The 13648-nt window shown below is 32.0% G+C and overlaps 1 long non-coding RNA gene across 1 annotated transcript in view; it reads right to left on the bottom strand.

Moving 5' to 3' along the window:
* Window positions 1–2421: 2421 nt before the first annotated feature.
* LOC138918549 (uncharacterized) overlaps window positions 2422–13648 on the bottom strand; it is a 141479-nt gene continuing 130252 nt past the window's right edge. Inside the window, exon 3 of the long non-coding RNA XR_011428040.1 lies at window positions 2422–5685. This is a non-coding gene — a long non-coding RNA (uncharacterized lncRNA). The remainder of the gene's footprint in view (window positions 5686–13648) is intronic.

Genomic DNA, 13648 nt, shown 5'->3' with positions numbered 1-13648 from the left:
AGATTATTTTAGTTTGTAGTATTTTTTGCTAGACTTCTGTAACAGCTAAACAGCATGAGCTGATTAAATAATTCACCTCTGCCTTTTCCACAATATCCAGTTTAATATGCTATCTGAATAGGCTGTAGGAGAAAAACCAACGTGTAATTTGGTAATAAGCTATAGGTTGATGCATAAAGGACAGAAAAAAAATGGTACAATTTGACACATGCTGTAGATACTCAATAGATAATTGATTAAAAGCACAAAAGAGATTGAGTCCACTAATAGAAATATGGTGTTCAAATTTGTGTAAGCTATAATATATATTTTAAATATTTTGAACAATTATTGAATGCCTTCCTCTGCCCAAGGGATGTACCAACATTGAATCCATAGGTCCAAGACCTAAAATTTATAAAATAAATCCAACTACTAATACATATATTTTTAAAAAACGTTGTTCTGGCAAATTATTTGAAAAGCACTAAATGTTGGTTACTGATAAGCATGCAGACCAAGCCAAAAGATCAATGAAAAAATAGAAACAGAAGATCTGGATCACTAAACATGAGATGAGTGAAGAGCACAGATTTTGCCAAAAAGCAGAAGTAAGCTCCAACTTCAGCACGAGGATGGTGGCCTTTCTATGTGTATATTAATTCAAAATCTGCGATTTTTATTCTCGTGCTATATTGCTTGGTGACAAGTACTGTAATTTAGGTAGGTAAACAAATATTGTAAAATACAAATATATGGACTAATTTTTAATGTATAAAATTTCATTTTTACAGCTTTTCCTCTTCCTAGGAGTTAGTAATATATTTTTATAAGAAAAGATGACTCATGAGGTAAAAGGTTTTTATATATATGAAGTACAAAATATATCTGAAGTAATTTGAGATTTCTTTTTCAATATCAATGCCAACTTCCTTTCTTTGTATATTTCTAAGCAGCATATGAAATGTGTTTCCTGGAAAAGATGCTTAGAAATAATTTTTAAGTATCCAACAATGTATCCTACTATCATTGAGAGCAATTATCTTAAAAATAGAACAGATGAGTACATATTTCTAATAAATTAGGCCTTAATCATTATATCAGTCAGAGTTCATTCAGGGAAGAAGAGACACTAAATATTATGGGATAAGAGGTTTATTATAGGAATTAAATCTGACATAGGTGTGGGAGCAAAGAAAGTGAAGATTCAGAAGGGGAAGTTGGAAGCTCAGGGAAGGACACACTAGTCAATCCCTTTGAAGCAGTAATGTGAGCTTGCACAGAAATATGAGGACCCAAGCACATCCTGCTGCTGAAACTGGACCACGTCTTCCCCAGTGGGTGGAGCATCACTTTTCCTGGAAGAAAATATAGGCAGGGGTAAATAGCTATAACGATTTATGGGCAGAGGCTAAAGTGGTCATGAGTCACAATTGGGAAAGCAGTGACAACATGGTAGGGGAACAGGTGTTTGAGTAGACCTCCCTTAATTGGCTGAAATGCCAAAGAAACGTTGTCCTATCTGCACGCAAACTAAAGAGCAACCTCCTTGAAGCTCGTCTTAATAATTAGGTGGAAAATATGGCCTTTTCCTTGGAACTCAGTCAGCTTCTTTCTTTGAAGTCGTCTGTCTTTTAGTCATCTCAATCTTAGCTCATTGAAACCGTAAATAAAGTGCAACTTCAGCAACAAGGGAAATGAACATCATCCAAAGGTGGATCAAGTGGCCTATAGGATTTTATGAAACCTCTTTCAAAGACAAGGTTCTTGAAGATTGGCAACAGATGTTAGCTCAGGTGCCAATCATTTTTTAAAAAAAAAAACAAAAAGAATTGGCTGAAAGAGGGACTTGTGTGATATTTTAAAGGTGGGAATGAAGGCACATTGATTACCTTTTGAAAGTCTATGTCATAAAACATGATGATGGATAGAGACAGAGATTCCCAATGAAACTGGTATTTTCTTGATCTTTTTCGTTCTCTGTCCAGCTTCTTTTACCAAAACTGGCCTTGGTGACCAAGAGTGGCTTCAGGCCAACCAAGGATATTTGACTGCGGCCTCACGAACATGGTACTACACAGAGGGCACAGCATTATGGAAACTTCTCCATAAGATTGGGTAATTATTTAAGCAAATGAACAACTGAGGATTTTTTACTTAAATAAAATTAAATCAAAATATATGTACTTTTTCAACATTATTCAGTGGCTGGAAGAACGGATGGAAGCTCAGGTGAAAAAAAAACAATCATAGATAAATTACTTTTTCTAAATATATTTGAGTTATATGACAAATGAACTTGTGATCATAATACAAGAATAAATATACCCCACAAAATATTAAAATATCATACCACATGGCAACCATTTTTATGTAAAATAAAATACTACAATCCAAAATATTAATAGTAAAATAAATTCATAAAATCATCCAGAGATATTCTGAGAAGCATTTATTAAAGTATAACATCTATTTTCTTAAGAAATGATATAGAAAACATATTATTTAAATTTGTGACCTAAAACTCAATTTCAAAAATTATTCAATGACATCAGTAGAAGCAAAAATCCATTCAGTAGAAATATGGGAAACATACAATTTTGGGTAAAAAAACCAGTCAAACGAACTTTTTTTCTGAATGACTAAACATGATTCATTTGATTATTTATATACGATGATTTAGGTTTAAGCCCTTTCTCAAAATTCTCATAAACAATCTTCAGATATGACAGAAAACTCAGATCAAATATAGTGAAGACTGTCCTATGTTTGACACATTTTTGAGTGTTTCATTGGGTTTTCCGTGGCCTTTTGAGCCCTATTTTAGTTATATGTCTATAAAACTTGTAATCAAGAGTAAAAATGTGTGAAATATACACATTGTGTCAATTGCAGAAAAAGGTTAAAGTAGTATCTAGTAGAAATTTTCCTGCTTACCATTACTTTACTGAAACATTGAAGGGAAAATGCACACCATTTTAAGCAACTGTTTTTATTACCAACAATAGTAGTTGACACTTATTTACTTATTTATTTTTATTTTAGTTTTATCCCTATGTTCTCTTTAAATTGTGTTTGATTGCCTTTTTAAAGAAATAATTGACTTCAGACTAAGATTTGAAAAAGATCAACCGACTCTTCATTAAATAGCTGGCGGTTATTTTTTCTAAAAATACGAGGTGATTTTATCATTTAAGTGGGTATATGTGGAACGCTATTCCAGGAAGATCAACATTGGTTTTATTAATTTTTTTAAAAAGTTCATCTTGTTAACATTCTAGGAAAATAGATTTCAAAAGTCATCCTCTAAAGAATAATTTAGGAAAAAAACAAATCAAAATCAAATCGCATAATTGATTTCAGCATAAATAATAGCTTAAGTACATGTGAACTATCAAAAGTTGTGTTTTGTCCCTATTGCCTGAAAAAGAGATATTTTTCCCTCCAGGATTCAAATTGACCTTGATTAATTGTAGAAAATATTATTGTCTTTGCAAACGATGAAATGGTGAGTTGAGTATTTTTCTCACCAAACGAGAGAGTTAACTTTGCCTAGACATTACAGATTAGGCAGTTGAAATGAAATACTGCAATGAATAACAGACCCAATTCTGATATATCAAAGGGGAGAAATTTCTAGTTCAAAGTGCTCAAAATGACCTAATGGTGAAAACAAACAAACAGTAACAACTAAACAAACAACTAAAACATTTGATTCCTGATAGTCTTCTTTCAAGATTTTCTTTTTTAATCATTGTAAAAGTTCTCCTTCCTTCCAAAATAAGCCAACATATTACGTGAAGATAAAGGGGGATTCCAGGAAATATGGATAGAAAGATTTTAACTGCAAAGGACTTGGACAAAACTAACTATGGTAACTAATGTTTATTGACTATTTTGCAATGAAAGAGACAACCCTACAAGAATTTTGCATGTATTAACTTATTTACTCTTTAGAGTAGGCCTAAGAAGTTGATGGTATTGTTATACCTCCAATCTAGGACATAGAGAAACAGAAACAGAATTTAATTAGCTTTCACATGGTCATAATGCTCTATGATAGATTTAATCCCAAGAAATTATAGAAAATATAATTATTTGAGATAAGTGAATCTTTCTTAGTTTAAATCTGTGGGTTATATTCCAAAATAATTTGTCAAAATAATGTATTATGCCAACATATACATGTAGAAATATTGCATATTTCAATGCCTGATAATAAAACAAATTTCTTCAAAGATTACATCTTTTCATCAGTGAGAAAAGACTTCTATTGTATTTACTGAATTTTACATTTTATCAATGACTTTATTATAATTGGAAAGTTCTAGAGAAATTTACAGACAATGCAGAGTTTAGAAAGTTTAAGTATTTTCTGGCACAATAGATAAGGAAAATTGTACTATTAAAATTTGTTATAAGAGAGATTGGACAGGGAAACAAGTATCATGTGTATCCCAGAAGGCATTGGTAGGGAAAAATATAAAGAAAAATAACTAGCCAATATATAAACGTGTACCTAAAGGAAATCTACTGTGAACGAGAGGGAATGTGTACTGGGTTGAAGCAAAGCTGTACCTCACCACTACAAGAAATACCTGGTCTAGAGAAAATTGGCCTAATTCAAAGCTGATGAATAATAAGACAACCAAAAAGAAAACTATAATAAAAATATACAAACATAATAATAAGCAAAATAAAAGAAGAATAAAGAACAATGACAATTAAGAAACCTCAACAGAGAACAAATAAAAATTATGAATAAACATACTTTAAATTAAACAAAACCAATGAAGCACTGGTATAAAACAAGACCTTGAAGTAATGATGCAAATGCTTGCTGGAAATTTACTAATATTGACCAAATTAAAATGTTAACAATTGGCTACCAGAGTTCGGTAAAAATGTAGAAAAGAAACTTAATATCATAAGAGAAGTGAAATATAGCATTAGGAAGCACAGATCGAAAGACACGATGAAAATGAAGGTAGAGAAAATTGATCCAAATAAAATAGAACTAAACATGAGTCAAATAAAATGAAACTAAAAGAAAATTAATAGAGATTGGAGAGGAAATGTCACATATGGAGGGTAATTCAAATAATTCACTTTATTCTATGTGTATTTCATGTATATTCATGCATATTTCACCTAGGGTATTCATGAAAAGAATAGAATGATGCAAAATAAGGTGTTTATCATCCATCTATCCATGTATTTAGCTGAGTAAACGTGTATGTGAATGTGTTCTAAGAAAATATCAGGAATTTACTTTAAACAAAGAATTTCATAAGTACAAATTGAACATACCCATCATGCTTCCCCAAAAGCATCCACAGATGTCCTGGGCTTTGACATTGAAGCACCATCTCCTTATCTTCATTGGCACATATAAGATGATTGGGGGACTGAGTCAGATAACCTGCCACTGATAGTTATAACTTTCATCTATTAATATACATTACTTTCAGCCCAGCAGAAGAGTCATGGTCTAAACGAAATAGATTATTGCCTCCTCAATTCGTAGACAATATGTGACACAGAAGTACTTCTTCTGGAGAATTGCTGACACAAAGAACATGCATTTTATTACATGTATAGAAACGAATGACCTTGAATACAAAGCCGACAGAGGTGGGTTGTCAATCGCCTGAAGGTCTTGAACGAGAGCAGAAGTGTGCTGCCGTGTTGAAATTTCTCTCTGTCCTAGAAGAGAAAAGAATATTAAATCCATAATACAACTAGCATGTGGCTTCTTTAAATTTAAGTATTTGTTGACTTTTGTTGAAGAATTTTAATACCGTAATCCTAGGTTATATAATAATGGGAAATGATATGAAATAATACTGAATACCTATTAGCTGACCTACGTGTGGAAATATGTATAAACGTCAAAACTATATGGAAAGTGTACAAAAGGGCAATTAGCTTAAAAACATTTTTTTCTGAAAATAGGTTAGAAGGAAATTCAGGGACTCTCAATTAAACAAAAGTAATTTTCTGCCTTCCACAATGAAATAGAGAATGTAGGAAATAAAATATTATTGTTAGGTAAATTTACTAAAAAAAGGAAAGAAAACCTCGGGGAGCTTGTTTGTAGATTCTTTGAAAACATGTCAATATGAATATACCTTATTCTGAGGAGTTTAGTTAAATTATCCAAAATAGTGATTATTGTGATTATAGAAGAGAAAAAAAGGAAGAGGATACAGCAATGCAAAGCTCGACAAAAGTGTGTGCACTGAACTGGAAAAAACATGAAATCTGTGAAAGCCCAGTGGTCTTCTTAACTTAAAAATCATTTTCCATGTAATTTTGAAAGTAAAATGTAATAATACTGTTTAATATTATTGAAAAATATTATCATTTCTTTATGGTTTTGCACTTATAAAAAAACTTTTGATGATTGAGTTTTAAAAATAGCTTAGCTATATGAATATTGCATTGTAAGTGTATGATGACTATAATGCACTTGGAAGTATTTTAATTAATTTCACAACGGGAAATATAGCTAAGGAAACCATCACCAACATAAAAGAAAATTAATTTTATCTGTTACATTTTAGTTACTAAGTTTCTATGAACAATTGAATAGATGACTGAATAAATAAATAGCATAGATTTTCAAGTAATTTAGATAAAAATATCAAAGGCAATATTACTGGTTTTAAGCCTGAAATTTGTCTCCTATGTAACCAAGTAGAAGTAAATGAGATATATAAAATAGTCTTTTTTTTAATATCTTTGCTGTGAATTAAAAACAAAATAGATATGGTCTTATTATCTACTGAGATAACTGGTATGCCTAGCTTTTCGTAGTAACAGCACTGTGACAAAAATATCAGTGGGGGAAAATACACCTTAAAATCAAATTTAGCTTTACTTCTTACTTGTTTTCCATTTGCAATTTTTTACCCTCAAGCAATAATGACCACAAAAATATCATGGAAAGGGCAGGATAAATAAGAAATTATAGTTGCTGTGGATTATTGTTTCTGGAACTTCATCCCTATTTTAGTTTCCTCAACCTGCTAGAACTATTCTTTGCTTCACTTTATTGAAAAACTAAAATCTGTTGCATTCTTTATATATAAAAATATACATAAAAATATACGTCCGTATATATATATACAGGTATACACATATATGCATACGCTCATACAGATATTTGCATATGCATATTCTTCCAGAAGTGTATGTAATTTATGTAAATCTGTGTACATACTTTAGCTAGTACAGGCACATGCATAAGTGTATATACTCGCCTTCTCCAGATGCTCATATAATTTATATAACTCTAAACCTATTCTAGCTCTTCAAAACGCAACAGACATCTTTGAATGAACTCTTTTATCATAGAAAATTCTAGTATAGTTTTACTAGGAAAATTGTGTGATATAGTGGAAAGAGTAAGAGAAGCCCAGAAGTTCAATTATTGAATTCACAAAAACTAGAGGATTTTTAAGTGGCATTGGGTTACCAATTAAAGATACTTCTCAAAATATATCTAAATTTTGTCTTTTCTATGCTAGCCACATATTCATATTTTAAAATGTATTTTGTTATATTTAAATTGTTATAAAAGTAATATAAATTAAATCTTCCCTTAAATTAACCTTTAAGTATTTTCATTATTATGACACTACCTTCTTATTTAGACTTTTTTAAATGTGCAAAGTCAACCATATGTAAACTAGTGACTTTAGTTAATAATAGTTTCTCAATATTGGAAAGTGTGTAATAGGGAGAGAGAGTATATGAGAACTCTCTGCGCCATCTGCCTAATTTTGCTCTGAACCTAAAACTACTCTAAAAAAGAAGCCTTAATTTTTTAAAAAAGTGTAAATATCATTTTACCTAAAACTTCCACTTATAGATATCTATTTTAGGTAAACTGTCACAGCCGTCTGAGAAACAATTTCAGTCTAATTAAGAATTATTCCACTGCAACATTACTTTAACTGGAAACTGGAATCATCCTAACTTTATGTATGCATTAAAAAATAGCACGGATATATTTGACTATAACATACCAATTTTAATTGTGGTTTAGAAAAATAATGACATTAGTGAATGCTTGTAATTCTGAACAAATTAAAAACACTATAAATATATGTTTCACATTTTTATATCATTAAGGTATTTTATATATCATAAATGGTACAGACTGTACCAAGAATATTAATTGTTCAAATTTTATATAGCAAGATTATAATGCTTTTTATACAATTCTTCTGAAATAGTTTCAAATTATTCTTCCAAGTATTTTCCATAAGAATTTCAAAAGAATATACTTAGTGTCATGAAGACCTGCTGGTTATAAAGACACATCTTTGTGACCTTCATAAATAACATTTTCTATGACTTTATCAGGCTAACTTTAACACAGACATAATGTCTTGTAAATTTAAGAGCCAGAGCATCACTGTATCTTGGTGGAGGTGAAGTAATCCCATAATGATGCCAAGATTCCAAGCTGAATGGGGATTTTCTTTATAGTTGCCTCTGTTAGCATTGCATTTATTATCTCCTGCTGGCTCTATGGCATGAAGCTCGTATTTCCTTCAGGCTTTCATTTTAGTACGATCCAAATGGGGGCAATTGTGCTTTGTAGTGACTAATGAACCTCTGAAATATAGCAATAAGACTGCGAGTTTTCAAAACTTGTGCTGTGCTCTTATTGTGGGATATACACAATCATCAACATTTCTTTTTTAAGAAAGCTGGTGCAACATAAATAATCACGCTTCCAGCTCATAGCTCTCCATACAGCTCAAGCTAAATAAATGAAAGGTAATACATATGTTTATCTTTTCAAATGAATCAAATTTGTACTAGGAAAATACCTAATTGATATGTAAGAATAACATTCAAACATTGTTCTGTAGCTTTTGTTTTGATTTCATATAAAAACCTTCACAAATATTGTATCATGTATTCACTGTTTTTAAAAATTTTTGCACCAACAATAGCGCAGATAAAAGTTACTGCTATAAGCTACATTAATTTATTTAACTATGCATTTGAAATAGAAAAATAGTACATGTCAATTCTGTGGATTGAAATCTGAAGAATAAATGAAACGTTTCACTAATCATTGCTGGGAAATACAGCCTACGAAACCTCTGTCACTAACTCCCATTAGCAATGCTGAAATGTACGCATGAAATTAACCATGCATTTATTCATTTACTGAAAAATGAGAACAGAACTCTGTAGAGATAACACTAGGTCCACAACAGGGACACTGAATACTTATTCAAAACAATAAGTGAAAACAATGAGCCAAAATAATGATCTTCATTCAAGCAAAGTATGTAACATGAGCTACACAATAGATTTACTACATATGAACCACTTGATTTCAAAATCTAGAATATTGGGTCAAAAAAGTAAATTCTTATTTATTGATATATTAGCATATTCTAATCACACTGAAAAGTATATTAAATTTTAACCAAAAACAAGGTGGTATTTTCCCTGCTAACTTTCTTAAATAATTTTAATCAAATGAATTAAAATTTCTCTTAAATTCACTTTAGTTGCCTGTTAGGATACTGGAGTCTTAAATAACAACCTTCCAAATCTAAAACTGCCAAATAGAGACAGGTTCATAGGCCAGACTATACTAGAAACAATTCGTTCTATTAGAAATGCCATCCTTATGGTTCCATTTCTATCACTTGGGAGCATAATACTACAGAACACATATTAATTTTGAAGAGTGAGACTTCTATTTCTGAAGTTATATGTCAAAATGTGTGAAACAATGAATACAAGGAAAAAACATAGGATGAGTTTTCCAGGAAATTTATATTTCATAGCTAGATGTTGTTTTCTGCCATTTAATTATGCAAAGGTAAGGCCTCTGAAGCATTTCGTAATCATGCATGGTTTCCTGCCTATCTTTGGAGTAAACACCGGGCTGTTGCATTGCACAATTTCAAACTGAGTCTCGCATAGCACAGTCTTTGTGACTAGCAGACCCTGAAATAATGCATTGCACAGTCCGCTTGGCCACATGCTGTGGCCTTGGACCCTGAAATGAAATATGATGAATTCTTACTTTGTGCCACAATGAATTATTTGAAAGTGTTATAAAATGACTTGCAATAATATGGAACATTATGTTTCCAAACGAGTGATTGGACATCATATTGAGCTAGAGAATATGTGCTACAAAGAAAGAGATGCAATCTTAAAGGCCCTGTGCCTTTAAAATAGATACTTATGTACTAAGTGTTTAGAATAATAGTTAATAGTTTTTCACATATATTGAGTGATTAAAGAACTCCACTACTTTAGAAAACCACATAAAATATGTTCTATAAAAACACAAGTAAAATATGTTTTATTTTCTTGACATCATTAGATGAAATGTTGAAATGAATAATTTCAACATCAATATACCTTCCTTGCATTAAATGTATTTCCTGATACAATAAACAAAATCAAAGCTGAAGTAGAAAGATGACACATTAGATTTAGGATATAAAAATTTCAGTTCATTTTCTTTTCCATCAAATTATAGCTTCCACTTGATTTGCTCAATTCAGTTAGTTAGCATTATTGTTTCACAACCTCTCCAGAACAGGAAGTTTTAAGTTAAATATATGGAAGTTGAACTTGGACAAACTAAGCAATTTATTTGATCATTCTGAGACACGGATTCTTCCACTACAAAATGAAGAATCTACAAGGTCTGTTAGAGATATCCCAAAGATTAAATGAAAAATATTTGTAAAAATGCCCGATTGATTAAGTTACGTAAGAAATTTGCCAAAATTTACGATGTCCTTCCTGTCTGCTCAAGCAGATTCATAAATATCTTCATTTATTTTTCCTTTTATTTCTATGATCAGTCAATAATCACTTGCTTTAGAGTCTGCTGTGAGTTCTTCAAAACCTACGTCTTTTTCATCTCTGTGGTCTCAAACTGGAATGAATTAGATACTAGCAAATATTTTTGAAATACCCTCTACATCCTCAATTCTTTCTATATTTGTATTATACTTCTTAAAGTAATCTTCTATCTGGCATCTACATCTTTGTGATAAGTTAAGACTAAAATAAACAATAGATTTGCCCTTTCTCCTCTGCTATTCCTTTCTTTACATAGATCTGAGTTACTAACATCTATCACTTTCCTTCTCGCTGAAGAACGACTTTTAACATTTCTTGCAGGACAAATTTGCTGACAATGAATTTTCTCAGTTATTTTCTGAGAAAAATCTTTATTTCCCCTTGGCTTTGGAAGCATAATTTCGCTGGCCACAGAATTCTGATTTGATCCTTTTTATTTTAACACGTTAAATATTTCACTCCACTCTTCTTTCTTGCATGGTTTCTAATGAGAATCTGCTGTAACTTTTATCCTTGTTCTTCTCTGGGGAAGGTTTTTGTTTGTTTGTCTGTTTTTGCTTTTGTTGTGACCACTTTCAAGACTTTCTCTTTGCATTTGACTTTCTGCAATTTGAGTATGATATGCCTCAGTGTAGATGTTTTGTTGTCTATACCGCCTGGTGTTCTCTGAGGTTCCTGGGTTCACGGTTTGGTGTTGGCAACTAATTTTGGAAAATTCTCAGTCAGTACTACTTCAAATATTTCTTGTTTGCCTTTCGCTCTTTCCTCTGCTTCTGTTTTTTCCATTACATGCTACACTTTTTGAAATCGCCCCACAGGACGGAGATGGTGTAGTCTGGTTTTGGTTTTGTGCTTTTTTCTCTTTCAGTTTTAGGTAAGGACATTTCTCTTGACATATCTCCATGCTCACCAATTCTTTCTTCAGTTGTGACAGTCTCTTGATGGTCTCGGCAAAGGTATTGTTCATTTACATCATAGCATTTTGTTTTTATTTCTTGCATCTTTTTCTTTCTATTTCCATTTCTCTGCCTACATCACTCATCTCTCCCTGAATGTTGTCTACTATGTCCACTAGAGTCCTTAATATGCCAATCAGAGTTATTTTAAATCTCCTATCTGCTAATTTCAAAATCTGTCATATCTGAGTTCTGGTTTCTTATGTTTGCTTAGTTTCTTCAGATTAAAAAAAAGAACCTTTTAGTATCCATTTTATTTTTGTTAAAAGCTGGACATGGTGTATCCGGTAACGGCAACTTAGGTAAACAGGCCTTTAGTGAGGTATGTTAATGTGGCTAAGAGTTGGGCTGTTTTTAATCTTTGCTGTAGCTGTAGTTGTTAGAGGCTTCAAGTTCCTCTTGTGTCCTTGTGTTTTTTTCTTCCCTAAATAGAGTCTGTGTCTTGCCAATGTGTCAGCTGTAATTCACTGTTGTTATACTGGAGTCCTGTTGATGTGGTGGAAGGATGTGGGGAGGATGCCATCTACATCTTTCTTTCATTACTTTATTGAGTGATTTTTACTACTTGAAACTTGATTTTCCTGACGCATAGATTTATTTCTTTAATTTCTCTCCTAAAAGAACATTTAATAAAGCAAATAGTCACGTAAACACCAAGAACCTAGAAATCCATCTACATAGAGACATTCATTGGATCGTTAGTCAACTAGAAACTTTTACTTCTTATAGCATTGTTTACAATAATCATTGTATACAGTAGGAATCCTAGAATCAAGAAATCCTGAAAACAAGATATGGGAGACTTTGCTGTTGAAGAAATGGTTCTAAATAATTTTTTTAAAATCCTTTTGAGAATGAAAAATGGAATCTAACATAAAACGATTTATCTATACATTCTTTCTTTAGATGTAACCAAATGAGCAATTAAAGCATTATTACAATGAAGTTATAATAATTCATGAGTAACAAAATACTACTTCTTCCTCCTGATTTCCTTGCCTAAGCTATGGACACCAGTTGCACAAATCTGAGATTTGCGAGTCAGTCTTCACTATGTATTTTCCTGTACCACTCCTCCCACTTTTTAGTCCCTACATCTACATACTCAACATCTCTCCAATTTATCTATTACCATTCTCTGCTATCATCATACTCCTCAGTAATGTCATGTCAGAATAAATCTTGTAACCAACTGTCTGAGTGGTCTTCCTCATTCCATTTTTTCTCTCATTTACACCATATTCTGCAAAAGCACTTGAGTAGATTTAATTATGTAACTTTTCTGCAAGACCTTCCTTGGGGAAATTCAATATTTGCTTTACAGTGACCTTCATGTTCAAGACTTTGTGTAATTCTTCTTTTTTTCCTGTGAGTGAGACTGGCCCTGAGCTAACATCTGTTGTCAATCTTCACCTTTTTGCTTGAGGAAGATTGTCATTGATCTAACATCTGTGACAATCTTCCTCTATTTTGTATGTGGGATGCCGCCACAGCATGGCTGGATGAGCAGTGACTAGGTCCACTTCCAGGATCCAGGCCTGTGAACCGCGGGCCACCAAAGCAGAGCATATGAACTTAACAATTTCAAGACCAGGCCATCCCCTCTATGTAATTCATTTCTTATTCTCTGATCTTCACCCTATCCACCTACCACTCAAAATTTCTTATAGATTTCCAAATATACTGTGTAATCTATCCTTCTAGGCATTTGTATATGTTGAGTCTCCTTGGCAATTTTACTTATTGTTCAGCTCCCAGCTTACATATTATTACCACTAGCTCATATTTCTTGACTTTAATGTATGTCCTTTAGATGCATTCCTATAACCTACTTCTCCTACCAAAGTACT

This window comes from Equus caballus, chromosome 17, assembly GCF_041296265.1.
Source record: "Equus caballus isolate H_3958 breed thoroughbred chromosome 17, TB-T2T, whole genome shotgun sequence".
NCBI lineage: Eukaryota > Metazoa > Chordata > Mammalia > Perissodactyla > Equidae > Equus > Equus caballus.
The sequence above is the reverse complement of the archived record's forward strand: the minus strand, read 5'-3'. Positions and strand labels throughout refer to the sequence as shown.